The 24750-nt window shown below is 42.1% G+C and overlaps 1 long non-coding RNA gene across 1 annotated transcript; it reads right to left on the reverse strand.

Moving 5' to 3' along the window:
- Positions 1-3382: 3382 nt before the first annotated feature.
- LOC143931898 (uncharacterized) lies at positions 3383-8404 on the reverse strand. The gene is made up of 2 exons (XR_013262892.1): positions 7715-8404; positions 3383-7514 (listed from the first exon to the last, which is right to left on the reverse strand). It is a non-coding gene; the product is annotated as an uncharacterized LOC143931898 (long non-coding RNA).
- Between the last annotated feature and the right edge of the window lie 16346 nt (positions 8405-24750).

A 24750-nucleotide genomic window follows, 5' to 3' on the forward strand; every position in this document is an offset into this window, starting at 1 on the left:
TGCGTAGAGGCCCTGGTTACCGCCCATGGATGTATAGTCTCTCTCAGGGTGTGTGCTATGCCACGTCCCCTTGACGGTCCTTGGGTGGTAGGTTTTGACAAACGTCGGCATGATTCTGGATTCCACTCTCGGCTCTGATATTGTCTAGCATGTTGTCTGGAGTACTGCTCAGGGACGTCAATCCAGTTGTCCTTTCCAATCCCCAGCCTGTTCCAGGTAAGGGGGGTTTCATTCACTTTGGGTATGGCTGTATCATGCCATGGGAATTATTTCCCTGGGATGGAGTCTGGCTCTCCTTCCTCGGTTCAGGATTCAGACTCAGTTGTTAGGTCTCAGGCTGAAGTACAACCCGATCATTTCGGTGGGACCCGTGTCCTGTGTCTGGCATGGTTTCTCTACGTTGACGATGTTATTGCCATGGCGCATGGGCCTTATCAGCTTACGCCATCACATCCATCAGATTTCCAGCATTTCGCACTCCTGCCAGTGGTCTTTTTGCACTCACCGTCTCACTTCCTCATACCAAGTATGGGTAGGCCAGGGATTGGGGTGGGCATGTCACTGAGCTATTTCACTGCTGTCCGCTTGAAGTATTCTGATCTTCTCGGCCATCTTTTGCAGGGGTTCCTCGGGCCAGATCTTGCTTCTTTCCCCCACTTATCCTTTCATTTCACAAGCAGTTCATTCTCATGTCTGGGTTGTCTTGGGTATCGGGCTCAATCCAATCTTTCACGGGATGTTCAGTTGGGTTCGGGGTAGTTTCACTGGTTCTATAGGGGTTCCTTCTCATCACCAAGTCAGGATTCGCTGGGTTTCTCTTGTCACAGCGGATACTTACCGGTTACTTACTGTTGCCATCCGGGCACACGTTGTATACGTGTTGGCTCATTACCTTCACTTCTTCACCTAAATGTGTGTCTTTTTGCCCTCTTTTCAGGCATACTGACCAGCTAGGCCAAGGGTACAAAATAAGTTAACTTGTCAAACAGAATAATCAACACAATGGGTGATGATCTTTCCCTCGCAGGGAATTTCTAACACAAATACACCCTGTTCCAAATTCAAATACAGCAAATTAGAAAATATCCCACAAACTGGAATAACGTTGCCCTTGCCGTGCAAGATTATCGTAAACGGATCAAAAAACTCACGGATCGGAACATTCCTTGGATCAGTCACAGATCGGATAATTTTTCGGATCAGCAAATAATAAATGAATTTGCAAAAAACTGTTAAAATGTCACCACCATATAGTCCCCACTGCAATATACATCTCCCCCACTGTAATATCCACGTCATCTCCCCCAATAATATTTTGGCTGAGCATGGATGGGTATGGCTGGGTATTAGCAGAATATATATTGGCAGCGTAAGTATTGGCATGGTATTGCAGAATATTGGCAGGATAAGTATTGGCAGGGTATTGCAGAGTATTGGCAGGGTATGGCAGATTATTGCTGGGTATTGCAGATTATTGGCAGGGTATTGCAGAATATTGGCAGGATAAGTATTGGCAGGGTATTGCAGAGTATTGGCAGGGTATGGCAGATTATTGCTGGGTATTGCAGATTATTGGCAGGGCATTGCTGGGTATTGCAGGGTAAGTACTGCAGAGTCTTGGCAGGGTAAGTATTGCAGAGTATTGGCAGCGTATTGCAGAGTATCAGCGGGGTATGTATTGCAGAGTATTGGCAGGGTTTTGCAGAGTATTGGCAGGGTGAGTATTGCAGAGTAAGTATCGGCAGGGTATGTAATGCAGAGTATTGGCAGGGTATTGCAGAGTATTTGGCAGGGTATGTATTGCAGAGTATTGGTGGGGTATTGCAGATTATTGGCAGGGTATGTATTGCAGAGTATTGGCAGGGTATGTATTGCAGAGTATTGGCAGGGTATGTATTGCAGAGTATTGGCAGGGTATTGCATTGCAGAGTATTGGCAGGGTAATGCAGAGTATTGGGTATTGCAGAGTATTGGCAGGGTATTGCAGAGTATTGGCAGAGTATTGCAGAGTATTGGTGGGGTATTGCAGAGTATTGGGTATTGCAGAGTATTGCCAGGGTATTGCAGAGTATTGCCAGGGTATTACAGAGTATTGGTGGGGTATTGCAGAGTATTGGTAATGCAGAATATTGGGTAATGCAGAGTATTGGCGGGGTATTGCAGAGTATTGGGTAATTCAGAGTATTGGCGGGGTATTGCAGAGTATTGGGTAATGCAGAGTATTGGGTAATGCAGAGTATTGGCGGGGTATTGCAGAGTATTGGGTAATGCAGAGTATTGGCGGGGTATTGCAGAGTATTGGGTAATGCAGAGTATTGGGTAATGCAGAGTATTGGCAGGGTATTGCAGAGTATTGGGTAATGCAGAGTATTGGCGGTGTTGTGCTTTTTAAGGACATTTTCCCGCACAATATTTATTAAGTAATTTTTAAGGAAGATATTTTTAAGATACAGAATCAATCTATATGACACAGTCTATACATGTGAAACGTATTCACGGAGACAAGTGATCATAAAAATAGTTACATTTATTGGTTGCCAAAAGACAAATATTCACATGAAATTAAAATACAGATTGCATTACTTGATCATTTTACAATTAATGGAAATAACCTCAAACTGGGCGTAGTAGTACCTTGGACTTAATCATTACCATTATCACTTCTCGGTAGAATCAATAACCTTTTGATAATTGACAATTAAACAGAATGTCTGTATTTCTCACGTCCAACCGTTACTATACTGCAGGTAAGTAAGTGGTTAATGTTAGGAATCTTCCCTTGTGATCAGTCAAAACTCTAGATGTGTTGAGAAGCAGACAATTTATTTCTGATGTGGCCCACAAAAGAGAGACATGCTTACAGAACAAAAGCTGAAGAAAGATGTCTCCCAAAAGAAAGTCAACCTCTGACATTCGGTATACCTCAAATCTTTTTGTTATCTGTCCGGACAGCGGGCGACGTAATTTTTTACCTTAGACAACGTCCCCAAGTGTCTCTGTCTACGAGCACTGGACCACCTAGAATATTATAGGATCAATACCAATGTCGGCAATTACAACACATTAAACCAGAAGCAAAGAGAAAGAGAAGAAAAGACTCTTAGAAAGAATTAAGAATAATTTAAATTATCTTACCTCTCAAACACCTGGACTGGATCACACAAGGTTTGGAAACAGACAGTGTGATTCAGATCTTTGGCCCCGCCCCTTTTTCACCAAATAACATTGAATGGGGGGACTGTAATTCTTCAGTGAGCTTCAAAGTCCAATACTCACCGAAGTTTTGTCGGGCCGTCTGATCTGAAAACCAGCGTGTTGCTTCCTGCTCGAAGGACCAAAAATGTTAGGAATCTTCCCTTGTGATCAGTCAAAACTCTAGATGTGTTGAGAAGCAGACAATTTATTTCTGATGTGGCCCACAAAAGAGAGACATGCTTACAGAACAAAAGCTGAAGAAAGATGTCTCCCAAAAGAAAGTGTCCCGCCTTCACATACCCCACAAGAATAACATCTCTATGCTTCTATTGGCTGAGGGAACATAAATAACGTTGTCATGGCACAGGATGGCACTTTATTTTGATATTCATGTTCCCGTACATTCTTAGGCTATCATATTTAGTTAAATCTAATGATTCTACAACTTACTATGGAGTTAATTAAGACAAAACAATACAATGAGTTAATACAATAATGTGTTCAGCAGTAAGCTTTTTAACAAATCAGTCTCAGGACTATTGTTTTTCTAATAGTCACACAATAAACATTTAAAACTTTTCTAACATTCCCTCCTCTTTGTGTGACTATTTTATCTCAACACATTTCGATGATAGTCCCTGTGTTATACACTTTCGGACTGTATGTCATTAAGTTGAGCTTCAATGTCCACATAGGTCTCCTCAGAGGTAGAGAGGGTTTGATACATTGTTCTTGAGACTGCAGTTTCAATCAGTTTTTGTGAAAGTCCTTGAATACAGGGAATGCAGCAGCATCCGCAAGTAACCAAAACGGCCAAAGCCACAGCGATTGAGATCAAACATGATGTGATAAATCCAGTCCATTTACCGAACCATCCTTCAAGCCAAGTTGTGAATGGATCATTAATACCTGAGTTTTCCGCCAATTCATTCGATAGCGCAGTCAGTCCTTCCAAGGCTCTGGTCACGGTCCCTCCAGGAGCTGTATTGTAGGGATAAAGGTACAACACATGCTACCAAACATTTTGCATACCCTCCTCTTTCAGCTAAGACCATATCTAAAACCATTCGGTTCTGCCAGGCCATTAGAGATGTGGGGGCTAACTGTTCTGCTAGGCCCTTCACAGCATCCCTAGTATAGTTTACAAATCGTTGTAGGTTATAATATATATATATAATTAATCCAGTCAACATTTTTATCTATAGTCACCCACCAGAGAAGAGACTCAAACCCAGCTGTCACCTGATTCCTGGCTTTAAACTCATCCGGCACCCCGCGAGGAACCCCAATCTCATCTATGTAGATCTGAGAGTCAAATGACCCCAAGGGAGAGGTGTCCCTCCGATACTGTCGATGACTCTTAGTCCACGGGTATTCTGACAGGATTCTCAGGGGCATAGCCAGCTGGACCATAGCGCAATCCCCTTGGGCATTGGCCGGTAGTCTATCTCGCAGTTTCTTATCCCCAAACATCCACCAGACATCAGCTCTCTGATTGTCATGTCCAACCCAGTCACCGTTGTCCGTGTTAATCCTCTCCACACAGTAGTCATCGGGAAGTGACCCAAGATCCACCACGCTACGGGTCCCTGGGAGTGCAAAACAAGTAAAGTTGCCCGGATAAGCGGTAACCGCTGGAGGTATCTGAGGTCTCTGTACTGGGGGAAACAACAAACTCAATGTGTGACAAGTAGAATTTGCTTCAGGTTTATAGCTCTTATTATACAATTGCAACATATATTTTAAACCTTCTGGATCTGTATTGTGATCTAGAGGAAAAGGAACTGTTGCTAAATGTGGTCTGGCTCCGGCACAAACTAAACAGTTTTCCTTTTTCAGAGTTTTAACCTCAACCATTGTAACCACTCATTTTTTATTCTTGGTCGCCCGTCTCCAAAGCTATGGCATCTTCTATTGTTACGTTAGTGAATCTTATAGTTATACTCAGAACTTCTATTTTAGTATGGCCTTTCTTCTTTCCCTTCTGAGTCTACCTTTTCCTGTTGTCTAGTTTTATTAGGTGGTAATACCTCAAGGAAAAATGTTCCTGAGGGGTCAGTTCCTGACACCCATGCTCCCATGGAATACAACCGCTGATCTTCCTTCCTCGGCTCCGTTAATGTTATTAATAGTTGGTTACAGTTCTTACTATTGTGAAGGGGGAGTTGGCCGCTTTTGTGATTAGGAGTCTCTCTTTTATTCCACTCTTTTTAGCCCCTGGTTGATTATACCCCCAATCTTGATGCGCTGTAGTCCACAGGGCCTGATCCCATGCTTGACATCCTGCCTTATTCCAGAGCCAGCAGATATATTTATCTGCCCATAGAAGTCCTCTAACCCCAGTTGTATCCCCACAATCTGCAATCTGACAGAAGTCTACCAGTATAGTGCTAGTTATTCCCTCCTATAAAGTTTTAGATTTAATGCTTTTCCTGTTCTTTCCTAATTCAAAGGTTCCTCTACTCTTCCATAATGTATAACCCCTCTTATGGATGCCTCTCCTAGAGTCACCAGTAACCCAAGGATAATTACTGTCCCTTTCATCCTAACCAGCTATAGAGTTCCAGCGGATAGGATAGGGGAGTTGGAAGGGGAGGGAGACTTCACCGGTTTGAGACAAGTCCCACCTTGTGTGAGACCTCCCTTTGTAGCCGGATTTTCTGAAACTCTGGTAGCCATCTGGCCCTATTCTGCCTGTAAAACCTTTTTGTAATGGGACTGGTGAATCCAGGTAGACCTCTCTGCAATCCTTATCACAGTAGGGGTAGTTAAAAGGACTTTGAAAGAACCATCCTACCTTGGGGAGTACCACTGCTTTTTTCTTATTACTTTTTATTGAGACCCAATCTCCCACATGCACCTTTTCATCTTCTTAAATTGGACCTTCTAGACCAGAACCAAAATCATTAGTATGTCTTTGTATTAACAACCTAGACATGTATTCTGCTGGTGTGTGCTCAGACTGCTCACTAGGTGTTTCATTTGATTGTAAGGGTATCTTATATGGCCTTATCATTCCAAATGGGCTTAAATCTTCTTTTGGGGGTGTGATATACATACTGGTCACAGCTACTAGTAGGCAATACATCCAATTATTTTTACCTATTTCTTCCATAGCTTTTCTCAGTTTGCTTTTTAGAATGCCATTATGTCTTTCTACCAATCCAGCTGATTGGGGATGATAGGCACAATGGTATTTCCCTTTAATTCTCATCACTTCTGTCAAATGTTGTATATTTTTTAATTACAAAATGGGGTCCATTATCACTGTAAATCCTTTCAGGGATTCCAAATCTAGGAATAATATCTCTTAGTAATGCTTTGGCTACAGTCTGTGCATCTGCACTTCCTGTCGGGAATATCTCCACCCATTTGGTCAGGGTGCCTGGGTACCAAACAATATTTCTTCCTTTCACATTTGTCTAATTCAATAAAATCCATGCAAATGTGTTGGAATGGATATTGTGGTGTAGGGAACTTCCCTTTCTGTGGTCTTATACCTCCCTGAGCATTGTGTCTTGCACATATAAGACATTGAGAGCAAAAAGTTTTTTGAATAATTTGTGAATCCATAGGCTGTACATACTTTATTTAACATCTCAGTCATCCCCCTGTTTGACACATGCATTACTCCATGTGTCAATACTGCTGCATACCTAAATAAAGATTTTTGGTAATACCGGTTTCCCTTCAGGTGACGTGTAAATGTCATCAATTATTGTGTAACCCTTTGTTTTCAAACATTGTTTTTTCCCAGGGGGGGCATTTTGCTGCATATCAGTAAGGACTGTATGATCTATCACTATGATTTCCTGTTCTGTCATTATTTTATGTGTTTCTTGTGCCGCTATTTTGGCAGCTTCATCTGCCCTTTTATTTCCCTTTGAGATGGGGTCCGTATATTTTGTGTGTGCTTGACATTTACAGATTGCAAGCTTTTTTGGTAACTGTATTGCATCTAGGAGTTCTAAAATGAAGTCCATATGTGAAATTGGTTTACCACTGGAGGTGACCATCCCCCTGTTTTTCCATTGTTGTGCAAAAACATGTACTGTTGAAAAGGCATATTGACTGTCAGTGTATATGGTTACGGATTTTCCTTCTGACAGTATGCATGCTCTTGTCAGTTCTACAAGTTCTGCAACTTGTGCTGAATAATGTTTTGGTAGTGGCCCCGCTTCCAAAATCTCATCCTGTGTCACTACTGCATATCCTGTTGCATTTGTGCCATCTGGATTTTTCTTACTAGAACCATCAACAAAAAGTATCATGTCAGGGTTAGATAATGGTACATCTTTCAGATCACTTCGTGGCAGTACCTTTTCAGTGATGGCAGCAGCGCAGTCATGTTTTATGACCATCAGTAGGAAGTAGTAGTAGTGTGGATGGTTTAATGTAGTACACCTCTGTATTGTTAAGTGAGGTTGTGTCAAGAGTATTATCATACCAGAAAGGTGTCATGCTGGGCTCAAATGTGATACTTTTGTTGTAACAGGATAACAGACACTGCATGTGGTACCTTTTCAGTTAGTAAAGTTGAATAAAGACACCAGTCCATCCGGTTCAGCCTGAGTGAGTGTCCAGCCCCTACCCCTGTACACCCACATCGTTCTCCACCCCCAAGGATCCAACGTCCCCATTCATATACCAGGGCCAACCCGGGACAGAAGCCAATCAACCCACCTGCATGTCCCCGGAGTGCGGGAGGAAACCAGAGCACCCGGAGGAAACCACGCAGGCACAGGGAGTACATGCAAACTCCAGGCAGGCAGCGCCATGATTGGGATTCAAACCAGCGACCCCCTTCACTGATAGGCGAGAGTGCTAACCACTACACCGCTGCTGCTACCAGTGCTTGTACACAGGGTGGAAGTGCTCTAGTTGCACTGTCTAATTCTGTAGAGTAATCCTTCCTCTAAAACCACCTGTGCCTCTTCCTCTATGAGACCCCTCTGATTCTGCCTCAGCAGTGTACTCTTCTGCATCCTCCTCTCCTTCATCACCTTGCACAAAAACCTTTACTTTCACATTCTTTTTTGCCCTTGTTTTCAAATACTTCTCAGAATGCTTAGCATATTGTAAAACATCTAAAACTGATGCAGTTCGGTAAGTAACCATGTTTTTAACAATGTAATCCTTATGATCCTGCTTCAATCCAATTAAAAAAGCAATCTTTAGCTGTTGTTAATATGCGCTATTCACATCCTCAGCTTCGGGGAGCCCAGGGAACACTCTAAAAATCTCTCATAATTTATTTAGGTAGTCACTGACACTTTCCTTGTCTACTTGTACTGTCATATTTATTTTTTTGCCAATCAGTCCGTTGTACCCATCTAAGATGGCATCTGTTCAATAAGGCAGTCAACCTGTTCCCTAAGTCTGGGCTTTCTGGAGGCAATGGATCCCCCCCCCGTCCCTGTGCATTTGCTGGGGCACCCAGTGCATGAGTTATGGCGTCAGTTAATGTTTCAAGGATCGATCTGTTCATCTCCAGGACTGAACTACTGTCTGGAGAGATTGAGGAAGTGGAGTTGGGGTTTTGTTCAGAGGCGGTTCCTTTGAGAGGGGTGGATGTCACAGGGAAGGTGTTACTCTGGGCAGTTACTTGCACCTGAAGGGGAGGACCATTATAAGGAGGTGGTCTCTGGGTATAGCAGATGAGATCATCCTCTTTGTCCACTAGGGACAATTGGGCTTGGCATTTTTCCTTTGTTCTTCCTTCTACCCTAATTCTAGCATGCTGAAGCCAATACTCCGCCATTTCCAACCCATACCTTTTTTGAACTTTGGGTCCTGACAATTTAAGCTTATCCACAGGGCCCCAAAATAGAACTTTCTTTCTTTTTAATTTTTTTTTTTTTTAGTATTCTGATTCAGAACTTAGCCTTTTGACTTATAAATGTACCCAAATATAAACAGCATTGCATCATTAACACTTCACAGTTGAAAGTCTGTGAATTCTAAAAATAACTCCAATCCAATATAAATATTTACTTTAAGACTATTATTCAGACTTTCTTTTCCACCAAAAGTTCTAATATTTTCACAGATGCACAAATTGACCTCTGTCAGGCAATGTGCATTTTCTTGTTTCCGAGAAACAGCTTCTTGACCATCATAGTAATGAAAACATTCTCAGCCTTTTTTTTTTTATTTTTATTTTTTTCACATTCATCAAGCCACCTGATAATAATTCTACAACATTCTATTCACTCCAAAGTGCAATCTACCTTTTCCCAGCTACTCAAACTATAAACAATTTCTGCCACTTGCTTCCTGTAACACCATGGCATGCTAAAATAATAAAGCAACCTGGTGTCATCAGTGTACCTTCTTTTTCTTTTATGCTAAGTTTCAATATTTACAATATAACCCTTCTGTATTGTCATAGCTAATCAAGGGTTAACTTTTACAACTTCTGGCAGGAGAAATCCTTACATGAGGGGAGGGGGAGGGGGAGGGGGAGAGAGTTCAGTGCGTTGGCTTCTTATCTTCTTAGAAATACGCAGCACAAAAACATGTAAATGAACAAAGCAATACAAGAGAAAAAACATCAGCACTCCCCACACTATCGAGAGAATCAAAAAGGGTTAAACATGAACAAAGATAAAGTAAACACACACAGAAGAAAGTTAGCCTTGCGATCCTTTTAGATCACTTAACTAAACAGCGCTTAAACAGTCAGGCATTCAACCTCTGACATTCGGTATACCTCAAATCTTTTTGTTATCTGTCCGGACAGCGGGCGACGCAATTTTTTACCTTAGACAACGTCCCCAAGTGTCTCTGTCTACGAGCACTGGACCACCTAGAATATTATAGGATCAATACCAATGTCGGCAATTACAACACATTAAACCAGAAGCAAAGAGAAAGAGAAGAAAAGACTCTTAGAAAGAATTAAGAATAATTTAAATTATCTTACCTCTCAAACACCTGGACTGGATCACACAAGGTTCGGAAACAGACAGTGGAATTCAGATCTTTGGCCCCGCCCCTTTTTCACCAAATAACATTGAATGGGGGGACTGTAATTCTTCAGTGAGCTTCAAAGTCCAATACTCACCGAAGTTTTGTCGGGCCGTCTGATCTGAAAACCAGCATGTTGCTTCCGGCTCGAAGGACCAAAAATGTTAGGAATCTTCCCTTGTGATCAGTCAAAACTCTAGATGTGTTGAGAAGCAGACAATTTATTTCTGATGTGGCCCACAAAAGAGAGACATGCTTACAGAACAAAAGCTGAAGAAAGATGTCTCCCAAAAGAAAGTGTCCCGCCTTCACATACCCCACAAGAATAACATCTCTATGCTTCTATTGGCTGAGGGAACATAAATAACGTTGTCATGGCACAGGATGGCACTTTATTTTGATATTCATGTTCCCGTACATTCTTAGGCTATCATATTTAGTTAAATCTAATGATTCTACAACTTACTATGGAGTTAATTAAGACAAAACAATACAATGAGTTAATACAATAATGTGTTCAGAAGTAAGCTTTTTAACAAATCAGTCTCAGGACTATTGTTTTTCTAATAGTCACACAATAAACATTTAAAACTTTTCTAACAGTTAACAATGTGAAATAAATTAGACATTTGTTTGTCAATAAAATTGGCATCTATGCAAAAAGAAATTTATAATGAAAAATTAAATTTAGAGAAAAATCTAAAAGGCGGTTATTGATTCGGGAGAAATATTTTTAATAATAGAATATTAAAAAAAAATCAATATTTAAGAGAACATAGAATAGATGATAAACATATATTTACCCATTCCAAATATGACTATTAGTGTGGATAGTTGGTTACCAGGAATTTTAAGATGGCTGCCGTGGCTTTCAACATAGATTCTCTTACAGAGGAATTCCTTTGAGTGACCTCCGAGTTCCAAGGAGCAGGGATCTTCATGAATGTAAAAATATGTATTCATGCATGGTGCATGAGTATCAGTTTGTCTGGGAGTCTTCCAGTGTCCCTTCTCAGGAGGGGGGGGGGGGGTTCCCTAAGCTTCCCCCTGAGCTCTCTCCCTCAGCCCTCTTTTTAGTTTCTTAAATATCCTCTTAAACAAAAAGGTCATAAAATTATACTAAGTTCTGCCCAGAGGGTATGTGTCCCTTTCCTATTGGCAAGCAGACTTAATGATCACTTTTCCCAGTAGTCTCGTCATTTTAAGGTAATAGCACCTTCAACCACCAGGTGTCTCACATGTGTTTGGTGTTTTATCTCTTTAAGTTAATATTTTTATTTCTATAATATGCGTTCGTTGTTTATATATGTTCTAACGAATATATCTCGAGTGTTCAGGAATGATAGTATAATATAAAATACGCTTAACATAATTTTGAATAATCCCCATTGTATAAAATGGTTATATATGTATATCAATGTATATCTATTAAATCTTTAGTCCATTTAGAAAGGACACGGGTTAGATATATATCAAACAATATCACATACAATTATTATCTATATGGATACATGTATAATTCGGGTATCCAATCAATATTTGTTTATCTAAACATAGGTTAAATTCTTATACAGTTATAATCACGATTATATGTTTTTCATAATGCTAATTCGTTGCTAAAACACTTCTATTTATAATCACACTTTCATATATAATTTCTTTATGACAAAGTTCTTTAGATCATTAGATACTGAAATTATAATATCTCTTTGGTGACCTACACATATCACATATAGTTTGAATTACTTGAAGTACTTTTGAAATATGTCTGACTTGTATATCCCTCTCACACCATGTTTTGAGATGAACTCTGAGCTTCCAATAAATGTTTAAATGGCTTAGTTGTGTCCTTCAATAGGTTTTGTTGGACAAGGTGTCAGCTATCTGCATGGTTGTATATTGTCCAAACAGTCTTTTACTTACGCACAATGGGGTTTTCTAGTTAAGGATTATTTCCATGTGATAAATACTTATGCAAGTTTGGTCTTCTCAATCTAACCAACAAAATAAGTAAACATCTTTTTGTTTGGTGACATAAACTACCATTGTTCCAGTCTCTTGTTTCAACACAGGTTTTGTAAAAGTTTAAAAAGAACTAACCCCTTGAACATTTGGAAAAACCTGTGAGATCCTGTGTTTTGCTTTAAAGTTCTCCAAGAGGTCACAGTTCAATAATATCAACATTATAGTTCATCCACTTTTTTTTAGGCCTACTGAACCCTCTAATCTTTGCCAGTGAATATTAAATGTATTTCTTCATGAATTCACAACAGCGGGTTATTGCAGAGTATTGGTGGAGTAATGCAGAGTATTGGTGGAGTAATGCAGAGTATTGGCAAGGTATTGCAGAGTATTGGGTAATGCAGAGTATTGGTGGAGTAATGCAGAGTATTGGTGGGGTATTGCAGAGTATTGAGTAATGCAGAGTATTGGGGGAGTAATGCAGAGTATTGGTGGAGTAATGCAGAGTATTGGCAGGGTAATGCAGAGTATTGGGTAATGCAGAGTATTGAGTATTGCAGAGTATTGGCGGTGTAATGCAGAGTGCAACTTAACATACTAGTGACTAACCTGGTTTACTTCTCGGGAGAGAAGTAAACTGGTAGCAGTGCAGCGTCTGTGGCCCCAGGAGGCCTGGACTGTCTGGCACTGGGTAGAGGGGAGGGAGGAGACAGTCCGGATCCCAGCGGCATGTGTCTGTCGCTGGCTGCGCTGGAGGCCGTATGCGCACTGCCCACTGACTCCAGTGCGTGCCCACGTGTATGGCCGACGTCATGTGACCAGTTGCTAGACGCGGAGCGGCCCTAGCCTAGCAACCAGTCACTCGGGTGGCAGAGGAGCGGCGGACTACGCACTGAATAGCCTCAGGCGGCTAATGGGAACGGCGTTCCCGTTGTGGAAATAGTCCGTTCCCATGCGTTCCCGCAGGACTCGAGCCCTGGTTCCCACCCACCCGTTCCCCCAGCCTTTCATATATACTCATAGTATATTCTTATTCTAACATTCAGGGTATGCCCTCTTTTCAGGCATACTGACCAGCTAGGCCAAGGCATACCTCAGGCCTTGGTTCTTAGGAACATCGCATTTCCCGCTTGAAGACTCTGACTACAAATTGTAATTTTGCCTAATCAGCCTGTGGGCTGAACGAAAAAGAGATTGACCTGTTGATATACCCACCATTAGAATACTTCCCTTCATCCACCCACTTCCAATGATGGGCATACATGCACCATTTATATATGCCAAAGCATGGGGGCATCCTCCCACAAAAGGTAGGAGCAAATCGCTCCTCCACACCTGCTGCGCCCATGCTTCAGCATATATGCTCTTTTTTTTTTTTCCCCCCCACTTATCCTCTCATTTCACAAGCAGCTCATTCTCATGTCTGGGTTGTCTCGGGTATCGGGCTCAATCCAATCTTTCACGGGAAGTTCAGTTGGGTTTGGGGTAGTTTCGCTGGTTCTATAAGGGTCCCTTCACATCACCAAGTCAGGATTCGGTGGGTTTCTCTTGTCACAGTGGATACTTACCGGATACTTACAGTTGCCATCCAGGCCCATGCTGTTATACGTGTTGGTTCATCACCTTCCCTTCTTCATCTAAATTTGTGTCTTTTTGCCCTCTTTTCAGGCATACTGACCAGCTAGGCCAAGGCACACCTCAGGCCTTGGTTCTAGGGAATATCGCATTTCCCGCTTGAAGACTCTGACTACAAGTGTAAAGGCTGGCCAGAGGCCAGCCTGTATTTGTAGGAGGAGCCTGAGAGGGCTACTTAATCCTCCTCCTCTGTCAGGGCCAGTGTTGTCGGCATTTCTGGGTTCCCACCCACCTGTTCCCTCAGCCTTTCATACATACTCATAGTATTTTCTTATTCTAATATTCAGGGTATGCCCTCTTTTCAGGTATACTGACCAGCTAGGCCAAGGCATACCTCAGGCCTTGGTTCTTAGGAATATGGCATTTGCCGCTTGAAGACTCTGACTACAAATTGTAATCTTGCCTAATCAGCCTGTGGGCTGAATGAAAACTAGATTGACCAGTGGGTATACCCACCATTAGAATACTTCCCTTCATCCACCCACTTCCAATGATGGGCATACATGCACCATTTATATATGCCGAAGCATGGGGGCATCCTCCCACAAAACGTAGGAGCAAATGGCTCCTCCACCCCTGCTGCGCCCATGCTTCAGCATATATGCTCTCTCCCCCCCCCCCCCCACTTATCCTCTCATTTCACAAGCAGTTTATTCTAATGTCTGGGTTGTCTCGGGTATCGGGCTCAATCCAATCTTTCACGGGAAGTTCAGTTGGGTTCAGGGTAGTTTTGCTGGTTCTATAAGGGTTCCTTCTCATCACCAAGTCAGGATTCGGTGGGTTTCTCTTGTCACAGTGGATACTTACAGGATACTTACTGTTGCCATCCAGGCGCATGCTGTTATACATGTTGGCTCAGTACCTTCCCTTCTTCATCTAAATTTGTGTCTTTTTGCCCTCTTTTCAGGCATACTGACCAGCTAGGCCAAGGCTCACCTCAGGCCTTGGTTCTTAGGAATATCGCATTTTGCGCTTGAAGACTCTGACTACAAGTGTAAAAGCTGGCCAGAGGCCAGCCTGTATTTTTAGGAGGAGCCTGAGAGGGCTATTTAATCCTCCTCCTCTGTCAGGGCCAGTGTTGTCGGCATTTCTGGGTTCCCACCCACCCGTTCCCTCAGCCTTTCATACATACTCATAGTATTTTCTTATTCTAACATTCAGGGTATGCCCTCTTTTCAGGCATACTGACCAGCTAGGCTAAGGCACACCTCAGGCCTTGGTTCTTAGGAATATCGCATTTCCCGCTTGAAGACTGACTACAAATTGTAATCTTGCTTAATCAGCCTGTGGGCTGAACGAAAAAGAGATTGATCGGTGGGTATACCCACCATTAGAATACTTCCCTTCATCTACCCACTTCCAATGATGGGCATACATGCACCATTTATATATGCCGAAGCATGGGGGCATCCTCCCACAAAAGTTAGGAGCAAATCGCTCCTCCACCCCTACTGCCCTCATGCTTCGGCATATATGCTCTTTTTTTTCCCCCCACTTATCCTCTCATTTCACAAGCAGTTCATTCTCATGTCTGGGTTGTCTCGGGTATCGGGCTCAATCCAATCTTTCATGGGATGTTCAGTTGGATTCGGGTTAGTTTCGCTGGTTCTATAGGGGTTCCTTCTCATCACCAAGTCAGGATTCAGTGGGTTTCTCTTGTCGCAGCAGATACTTACCGGATACTTACTGTTGCCATCCGGGCGCACGCTGTAATAGGTGTTGGCTCATTACCTTCCCTTCTTCACCTAAATTTGTGTCTTTTTGCCCTCTTTTCAAGCATACTGACCAGCTAGGCCAAGGCACACCTCAGGCCTTGGTTCTTAGAAATATCACATTCCCCGCTTGAAGACTCTGACTACAAGTGTAAAGGCTGGCCCCCAGTCCTCATACCACGCCGTCCCCCAGTCCTCATACCACACCGTCCCCCTGTCCTCTTCCCATGCCGTCCCCCTGTCCTCTTCCCACGCCGCCCCCCCTGTTCTCTTCCCACGCCCCCCCCCGTCCTCTTCCCACCCCCCCTGTCCTCTTCCCATGCCGTCCCCCCTGTCCTCTTGCCATGCCGCCCCCCTGTCCTCTTCCCACGCCGCCCCCCTGTCCTCATACCACGCCGTCCCCCTGTCCTCTTCCCACGCCGCCCCCCTGTCCTCTTCCCACGCTGCCCCCCCTATCCTCTTCCCACGTCGTCCCCCTGTCCTCCAAGTTCACCCATTCAAATGGATGGTCTACTCTGCAACTGCCTGCGGTTGCTTCACAGTTGATTCTATCACAACTACTTCCTGAAGTTCTTCTTCATCTTTTCGTCTTGCGTGTCTCTTCAGCTCTGTATTCATTTCAAAAGCAATGAAGTCTAAGTGCAACACTGAGTATTCTTCTGCTATCCCTCTTATCCTGTCCATCAATTGTTTTTTCATTGTCTTTAGCTCGTCCCTCTGTCTTGGTCTGTCCCTGCAGTACCGAATTCTGTGGAGATAAAGAAAGAAATGTTATGAGAATGTGTCCATAAACAATCAGAAATTTTCAGAATAGCTGACTTCAAACATAACGTGTATGTCTTATCAACTGCCTACCTACAGGCAGGGACATGATGAATACAGTATTAGGAGTATTAGGAGGTGGAGGCTCAGTGACAGTGGGTGATAACATGAAAATATGTAATGTAGAAAATAGAGAAAACCTAAGAAGAATGTACAATGACTTACCCAAGGATGAATCCTGTTGTACTAAAGATGATCAATATTAGAAGGAAGAGCCCGGCCAATATTAGAATGCGCCCTTCTAAATGAATACTTATGATATATTTCTCATTGGGATCAGTGACTTGTATTCCTGAATAATAAGTACTGGTCTCAGTCATCGGTTGTGACGACATCCTGGGGCTTTCAGTGTCAGCGACTGAAGGGGTCTCAATCGCTTCATTTAGGGTTCCGTGGTGTTTCTTGTCTGTCTCGGTATCAACCGCCTCCAAAGTGGGATCTGTTCAAACAAAAACAAAGGAAATAAGGTTAAATGTTCAACTAATAAACACAAGTCCTGAGCAAACCTAGGCGCATTGATGAAATAAATAAATAAAAATGGGTCATGAATCAAAAGGATACAATTCTAGCTCCATTCTTTATGGTGAACTCCAAAGCTGAGGAGTTTTATAAAGCGTTTGGGGCATCTATGGATCATTATGGGCATGTACAATTGTGAGCCATGACAGATTTGGTATCTATTGACTGGATTCTGTCAGCTTTTATATCAGATGGGGAGATTTCATTTTGTTGGAGTTTAGGGAATTTAATTTTAGTTTTTTTTTTATACTGAAAATTTAGATTTGATAACCAGTTGTACAAATATTTTGTGAATTAAACGTATCAATTGTCACCATTTCATCCTATAGGTCCTCTGTGCTCATAAATATGTTGTGGGGGGGGGGGGGGGGGGGGTTAAGGTTATTTTTCTAATCAAGTTTTATAGAGAAATGCACAGGATATAAAATGATACATCCACTTGTTATTACAATCTGTGATACAGTCTAAAATCGAATATATATTACAGCTTAACATCATTAGGCGGGGTGGCTACATTAGTTATCTTTTTGCAGGCTATTCCTTTCTTTTATTTTCAGCCGTTGATTGGCCAGTAACACACCTGCTGTCCTATGGTGGCTACATTCACTCTGCCAGTGTATCTATGGAGGAGCATTATAGCATTGTACAGCAGTATTGTCAATTAGAGGAGGGGGGTGTTGGATGGACTAGTACAGTTTTTAACCACTTCCAGACCGCAGCACGCCGATGTATGTCCCAACTTTGAAGAGGAATATTGTTGCTATGGCAGCAACTAACTGCCCTAACCCCAGTATCCTCTTCTCTGGCCGGCAGTCTGCTTTCTGATAAGAGTGTTCCCTGCGGCGGATTCACCTTAAGATCACTTTTGTCGGCGGGAGAGGGGCCCCCCTCTCGCTGTGCTCCGGTGCCCTGCGCCGCTTACCGGAGCCATCGGTAGCAGTGGAGGCGATTGGATGTTGCTTCTTGCTGGGTATGGAGGCGAGTGACAGGAAGGTGGGCCCCACCCGTCTCCATAGTATTGCAAGGGCAGAAGTGACGTTAAAGCGTCACTTCAGCCCATAGCTCTTAAGGGGCCATTTTTTTTTTTTACACATTTTTATTTATTTTTAATCGCATTTTGGTTTAAATATCAGATCTGGGGTCTTTTTGACCCCACATCTCATATTTAAGAGGTCCTGTCATGCTTTTTTTTTTTTTCTATTACAAGGGATGTTTACATTCCTTGTAATAGGAATAAAAGTGACACAATTTTATTTTTTGAGAAGAAGAGTGTAGAAATAAAAAATTAAAGGTAAAATAAATAAGAAAAAAATAAATAAAAATAATGGTGCCTATAGGTGTATAGTGTGATGGTCCCTATATTTGTATAGTGTGAGAAGTGATGGTGAGATACAATAAATCAGATTGCAATGACCAGACGTCTCCTGTGTGCTGAAGCATTCCCACTATTGTTTTTTTTTTATTATTATTACGTTTTTTGGCTCTGCGTAACTTCTGCATACTTTCAGCTATTAAAGCCATTCAACTTTTAAAATGTTCAACTCTTTCAGCTGATGATGGGACTTATTTTTCTACTATTTATACTTTTTAAAATATTAAGCTTTTTAACCCTTTTTTTAACATTGAAGTGAATGAGAGCATGCTTCAAATCCTTAAAATGTTCTTCCCCTCCCAAAAGTTTCAGCTACTTCATACTTTCACCTACAGATGCCAAACAAACTTTAAAATGTTCACAAAATATTCAGCTATCTGGCTATATCTTTTCAGTTTGATATCTTTTACAGTTTTTGTGAAAAATTTGTTTAAGTTTAGTGATTATTTCAGGAAATTAATTTCATTAAATTAGGGCAACCAGGCCTTTGTTGTCTGTTTTGTTGCCATGGTTACCAAAGCTTCTTATACACAGTGATGGGCAGTGGGGGGAGGCTGCTGGAGCATCTCAGCTCTGATTACATACAGAGCCTGGAGGAGAGCACAGACACACCATGTACTGATTTATAATAGAGGAATATGATGGGGCAATTCTGATGGGGCTGTTTTGATGGTGGCAATATGATGGGGCCGTTTTGATGGGGCAGAAGACCCCCATAGAATGAACAATAAACCAAAACCTGTAACACTTACCAGTCACGTGAACGATGACCTTCCTGAATGGTTGAAGCAGGACGTTGTCAATGGTGAGGCGAGCCTCGTAGGTTCCGCTATCTCTTTGGAGGACCGGGCTGATGACCAAGGAGCAATCTTCTACATCTGAATGGGTCAGACGCAGATTAAATCTTTTACTTTGGTGCATTTGCATTTTGATGACAGGTGTGTAGGGACCGCCTTCTTCCGGAGTCATTCCCCACTCAACACCAACACTGCTTGCACCAGAGCGATGATCGGCGGGGACCACACACGGGATCACCAGTTTAGAGCCAGTTTTAACGTCCATAATGGTGTACAATGGTCGCGCCTGAACATGTACACCGCATGCCAGGTACACAATGCAGAAAACGACTGCAAAAGCTTTCAAAAGGCTCATTTTACAAATATGTCACAAAGAATAGTGACAAATAATTAGATTCTTATCTTATTATATCGTATTTACTTAGCTAATCAGAAAAAAATCTGAATGTTTGCTTAGTAAATTGAATGAGAATTCTCAACAGATCACAGGTGTGAGCTCTACCAGAGTCAATCTCATACTGACACACAGCAGGCAGTGAGGCTATTTATATCAGCTCAGAAATCTCCCCACTATGATGTCATCAGTAGCAGTTAGGCTGCACCTTGCTTAACCGCACTGCTGCAAATTGTTTGTTCAGCAGGTTTCCTGCTAGCAGCACTGCATTGCAAATGTAATGTCAACAAAGGGTTAATTTTCTCACGTTGTTTGTCCCAATGTATTTCTGTGCTCAAATTTTCAGATCTCACTGACCTGAGCTAAAAATTGATCCAATGATTTGTCAGTTGGCCAAAATGAACAGTCACTTTGTTTGAAAAAAATGTTCGGTTTGAGAAATAACCGTCCTGGTATGAATTAGACATGTGTGTGTGAAATGTAGCTATATATATATATATTTATAATTTGCTTGCTATAAGCAACAATATTGTTTTGTTTTTTTAAAGTGGAAGTGTATGGAATAATGTTTAGGATAAGAATATCTTCAGCATCACTTTGAAGCAGAATGTTAGCCAAAAACCAAACAGACATAAATGATCATTATTGTTATTGTTATTATCATTATTATTATTATTATTAATATTAATAATAATAATAATAATAATAATAATAATAATAATAATAATAATAAAATAATATGGATAATATTAGTTATTATTATTTAATATATTTATTTCAAAATAATATTAATAATAGCAAATTAGAAGTTATTATTTGCAGTACTTTTTTATTAATTTCATAATTATTATTAAAAATAATAACAAATTAATAAAATAAATCATGTAGAAATGTTCCTAAATTCCTATATAAATATTAATCTCCTGTCATTATACTTCTTGTTAGTGCAGGAAATGACAGGCTGCTTGTTCAAATTCTTGTATTTAAAGCCACCCATAGACTGTTCAAAATTCAGTTGATTCCCGCTGAATCATGGAATATTCTAGCCATGGATAGCCCTAGTTTGACAAGAGTCTTCAGAGGCTCTTCAGCTCCAGAACTTTTACTACACTTCATCCACCCACTTCCAATGATGGGCATACATGCACCATTTATATATGCCGAAGCATGGGGGCATCCTCCCACAAAACGTAGGAGCAAATGGCTCCTCCACCCCTGCTGCGCCCATGCTTCAGCATATATGCTCTCTCCCCCCCCCCCCCCCCCCACTTATCCTCTCATTTCACAAGCAGTTTATTCTAATGTCTGGGTTGTCTCGGGTATCGGGCTCAATCCAATCTTTCACGGGAAGTTCAGTTGGGTTCAGGGTAGTTTTGCTGGTTCTATAAGGGTTCCTTCTCATCACCAAGTCAGGATTCGGTGGGTTTCTCTTGTCACAGTGGATACTTACCGGATGCTTACTGTTGCCATCCAGGCGCATGCTGTTATACATGTTGGCTCAGTACCTTCCCTTCTTCATCTAAATTTGTGTCTTTTTGCCCTCTTTTCAGGCATACTGACCAGCTAGGCCAAGGCGCACCTCAGGCCTTGGTTCTTAGGAATATCGCATTTTGCGCTTGAAGACTCTGACTACAAGTGTAAAAGCTGGCCAGAGGCCAGCCTGTATTTTTAGGAAGAGCCTGAGAGGGCTATTTAATCCTCCTCCTCTGTCAGGGCCAGTGTTGTCGGCATTTCTGGGTTCCCACCCACCCGTTCCCTCAGCCTTTCATACATACTCATAGTATTTTCTTATTCTAACATTCAGGGTATGCCCTCTTTTCAGGCATACTGACCAGCTAGGCTAAGGCACACCTCAGGCCTTGGTTCTTAGGAATATCGCATTTCCCGCTTGAAGACTGACTACAAATTGTAATCTTGCTTAATCAGCCTGTGGGCTGAACGAAAAAGAGATTGATCGGTGGGTATACCCACCATTAGAATACTTCCCTTCATCTACCCACTTCCAATGATGGGCATACATGCACCATTTATATATGCCGAAGCATGGGGGCATCCTCCCACAAAAGTTAGGAGCAAATCGCTCCTCCACCCCTACTGCCCTCATGCTTCGGCATATATGCTCTTTTTTTTCCCCTCACTTATCCTCTCATTTCACAAGCAGTTCATTCTCATGTCTGGGTTGTCTCGGGTATCGGGCTCAATCCAATCTTTCATGGGATGTTCAGTTGGATTCGGGTTAGTTTCGCTGGTTCTATAGGGGTTCCTTCTCATCACCAAGTCCGGATTCAGTGGGTTTCTCTTGTCGCAGCAGATACTTACCGGATACTTACTGTTGCCATCCGGGCGCACGCTGTAATAGGTGTTGGCGGCTCATTACCTTCCCTTCTTCACCTAAATTTGTGTCTTTTTGCCCTCTTTTCAAGCATACTGACCAGCTAGGCCAAGGCACACCTCAGGCCTTGGTTCTTAGAAATATCACATTCCCTGCTTGAAGACTCTGACTACAAGTGTAAAGGCTGGCCCCCAGTCCTCATACCACGCCGTCCCCCAGTCCTCATACCACACCGTCCCCCTGTCCTCTTCCCATGCCGTCCCCCTGTCCTCTTCCCACGCCGCCCCCCCTGTTCTCTTTCCACGCCCCCCCCCGTCCTCTTCCCACCCCCCCTGTCCTCTTCCCATGCCGTCCCCCCTGTCCTCTTGCCATGCCGTCCCCCTGTCCTCTTCCCACACCGCCCCCCTGTCCTCATACCACGCCGTCCCCCTGTCCTCTTCCCACGCCGCCCCCCTGTCCTCTTCCCACGCTGCCCCCCCTGTCCTCTTCCCACGTCGTCCCCCTGTCCTCCAAGTTCACCCATTCAAATGGATGGTCTACTCTGCAACTGCCTGCGGTTGCTTCACAGTTGATTCTATCACAACTACTTCCTGAAGTTCTTCTTCATCTTTTCGTCTTGCGTGTCTCTTCAGCTCTGTATTCATTTCAAAAGCAATGAAGTCTAAGTGCAACACTGAGTATTCTTCTGCTATCCCTCTTATCCTGTCCATCAATTGATTTTTCATTGTCTTTAGCTCGTCCCTCTGTCTTGGTCTGTCCCTGCAGTACCGAATTCTGTGGAGATAAAGAAAGAAATGTTATGAGAATGTGTCCATAAACAATCAGAAATTTTCAGAATAGCTGACTTCAAACATAACGTGTATGTCTTATCAACTGCCTACCTACAGGCAGGGACATGATGAATACAGTATTAGGAGTATTAGGAGGTGGAGGCTCAGTGACAGTGGGTGATAACATGAAAATAAGTAATGTAGAAAATAGAGAAAACCTAAGAAGAATGTACAATGACTTACCCAAGGATGAATCCTGTTGTACTAAAGATGATCAATATTAGAAGGAAGAGCCCGGCCAATATTAGAATGCGCCCTTCTAAATGAATACTTATGATATATTTCTCATTGGGATCAGTGACTTGTATTCCTGAATAATAAGTACTGGTCTCAGTCATCGGTTGTGACGACATCCTGGGGCTTTCAGTGTCAGCGACTGAAGGGGTCTCAATCGCTTCATTTAGGGTTCCGTGGTGTTTCTTGTCTGTCTCGGTATCAACCGCCTCCAAAGTGGGATCTGTTCAAACAAAAACAAAGGAAATAAGGTTAAATGTTCAACTAATAAACACAAGTCCTGAGCAAACCTAGGCGCATTGATGAAATAAATAAATAAAAATGGGTCATGAATCAAAAGGATACAATTCTAGCTCCATTCTTTATGGTGAACTCCAAAGCTGAGGAGTTTTATAAAGCGTTTGGGGCATCTATGGATCATTATGGACATGTACAATTGTGAGCCATGACAGATTTGGTATCTATTGACTGGATTCTGTCAGCTTTTATATCAGATGGGGAGATTTCATTTTGTTGGAGTTTAGGGAATTTAATTTTACTTTTTTTTTTTATACTGAAAATTTAGATTTGATAACCAGTTGTACAAATATTTTGTGAATTAAACGTATCAATTGTCACCATTTCATCCTATAGGTCCTCTGTGCTCATAAATATGTTGTGGGGGGGGGGGGGGGGTTAAGGTTATTTTTCTAATCAAGTTTTATAGAGAAATGCACAGGATATAAAATGATACATCCACTTGTTATTACAATCTGTGATACAGTCTAAAATCGAATATATATTACAGCTTAACATCATTAGGCGGGGTGGCTACATTAGTTATCTTTTTGCAGGCTATTCCTTTCTTTTATTTTCAGCCGTTGATTGGCCAGTAACACACCTGCTGTCCTATGGTGGCTACATTCACTCTGCCAGTGTATCTATGGAGGAGCATTATAGCATTGTACAGCAGTATTGTCAATTAGAGGAGGGGGGTGTTGGATGGACTAGTACAGTTTTTAACCACTTCCAGACCGCAGCACGCCGATGTATGTCCCAACTTTGAAGAGGAATATCGTTGCTATGGCAGCAACTAACTGCCCTAACCCCAGTATCCTCTTCTCTGGCCGGCAGTCTGCTTTCTGATAAGAGTGTTCCCTGCGGCGGATTCACCTTAAGATCACTTTTGTCGGCGGGAGAGGGGCCCCCCTCTCGCTGTGCTCCGGTGCCCTGCGCCGCTTACCGGAGCCATCGGTAGCGGTGGAGGCGATTGGATGTTGCTTCTTGCTGGGTATGGAGGCGAGTGACAGGAAGGTGGGCCCCACCCGTCTCCATAGTATTGCAAGGGCAGAAGTGACGTTAAAGCGTCACTTCAGCCCATAGCTCTTAAGGGGCCATTTTTTTTTTTTTACACATTTTTATTTATTTTTAATCGCATTTTGGTTTAAATATCAGATCTGGGGTCTTTTTGACCCCACATCTCATATTTAAGAGGTCCTGTCATGCTTTTTTTTTTTTCTATTACAAGGGATGTTTACATTCCTTGTAATAGGAATAAAAGTGACACAATTTTATTTTTTGAGAAGAAGAGTGTAGAAATAAAAAATTAAAGGTAAAATAAATAAGAAAAAAATAAATAAAAATAATGGTGCCTATAGGTGTATAGTGTGATGGTTCCTATATTTGTATAGTGTGAGAAGTGATGGTGAGATACAATAAATCAGATTGCAATGACCAGACGTCTCCTGTGTTGATGATTTTTAGTGGGAATGCTTCAGCAGTCCCACTATTGTTTTTTTTTATTATTATTACGTTTTTTGGCTCTGCGTAACTTCTGCATACTTTCAGCTATTAAAGCCATTCAACTTTTAAAATGTTCAACTCTTTCAGCTGATGATGGGACTCATTTTTCTACTATTTATACTTTTTAAAATATTAAGCTTTTTAACCCTTTTTTTAACATTGAAGTGAATGAGAGCATGCTTCAAATCCTTAAAA

Source organism: Lithobates pipiens, unplaced genomic scaffold (assembly GCF_037356315.1).
Source record: "Lithobates pipiens isolate NorthernLeopardFrog02 unplaced genomic scaffold, aLitPip1_a1.2 Scaffold_10, whole genome shotgun sequence".
In the NCBI taxonomy this organism is placed as follows: Eukaryota; Metazoa; Chordata; class Amphibia; order Anura; family Ranidae; genus Lithobates; species Lithobates pipiens.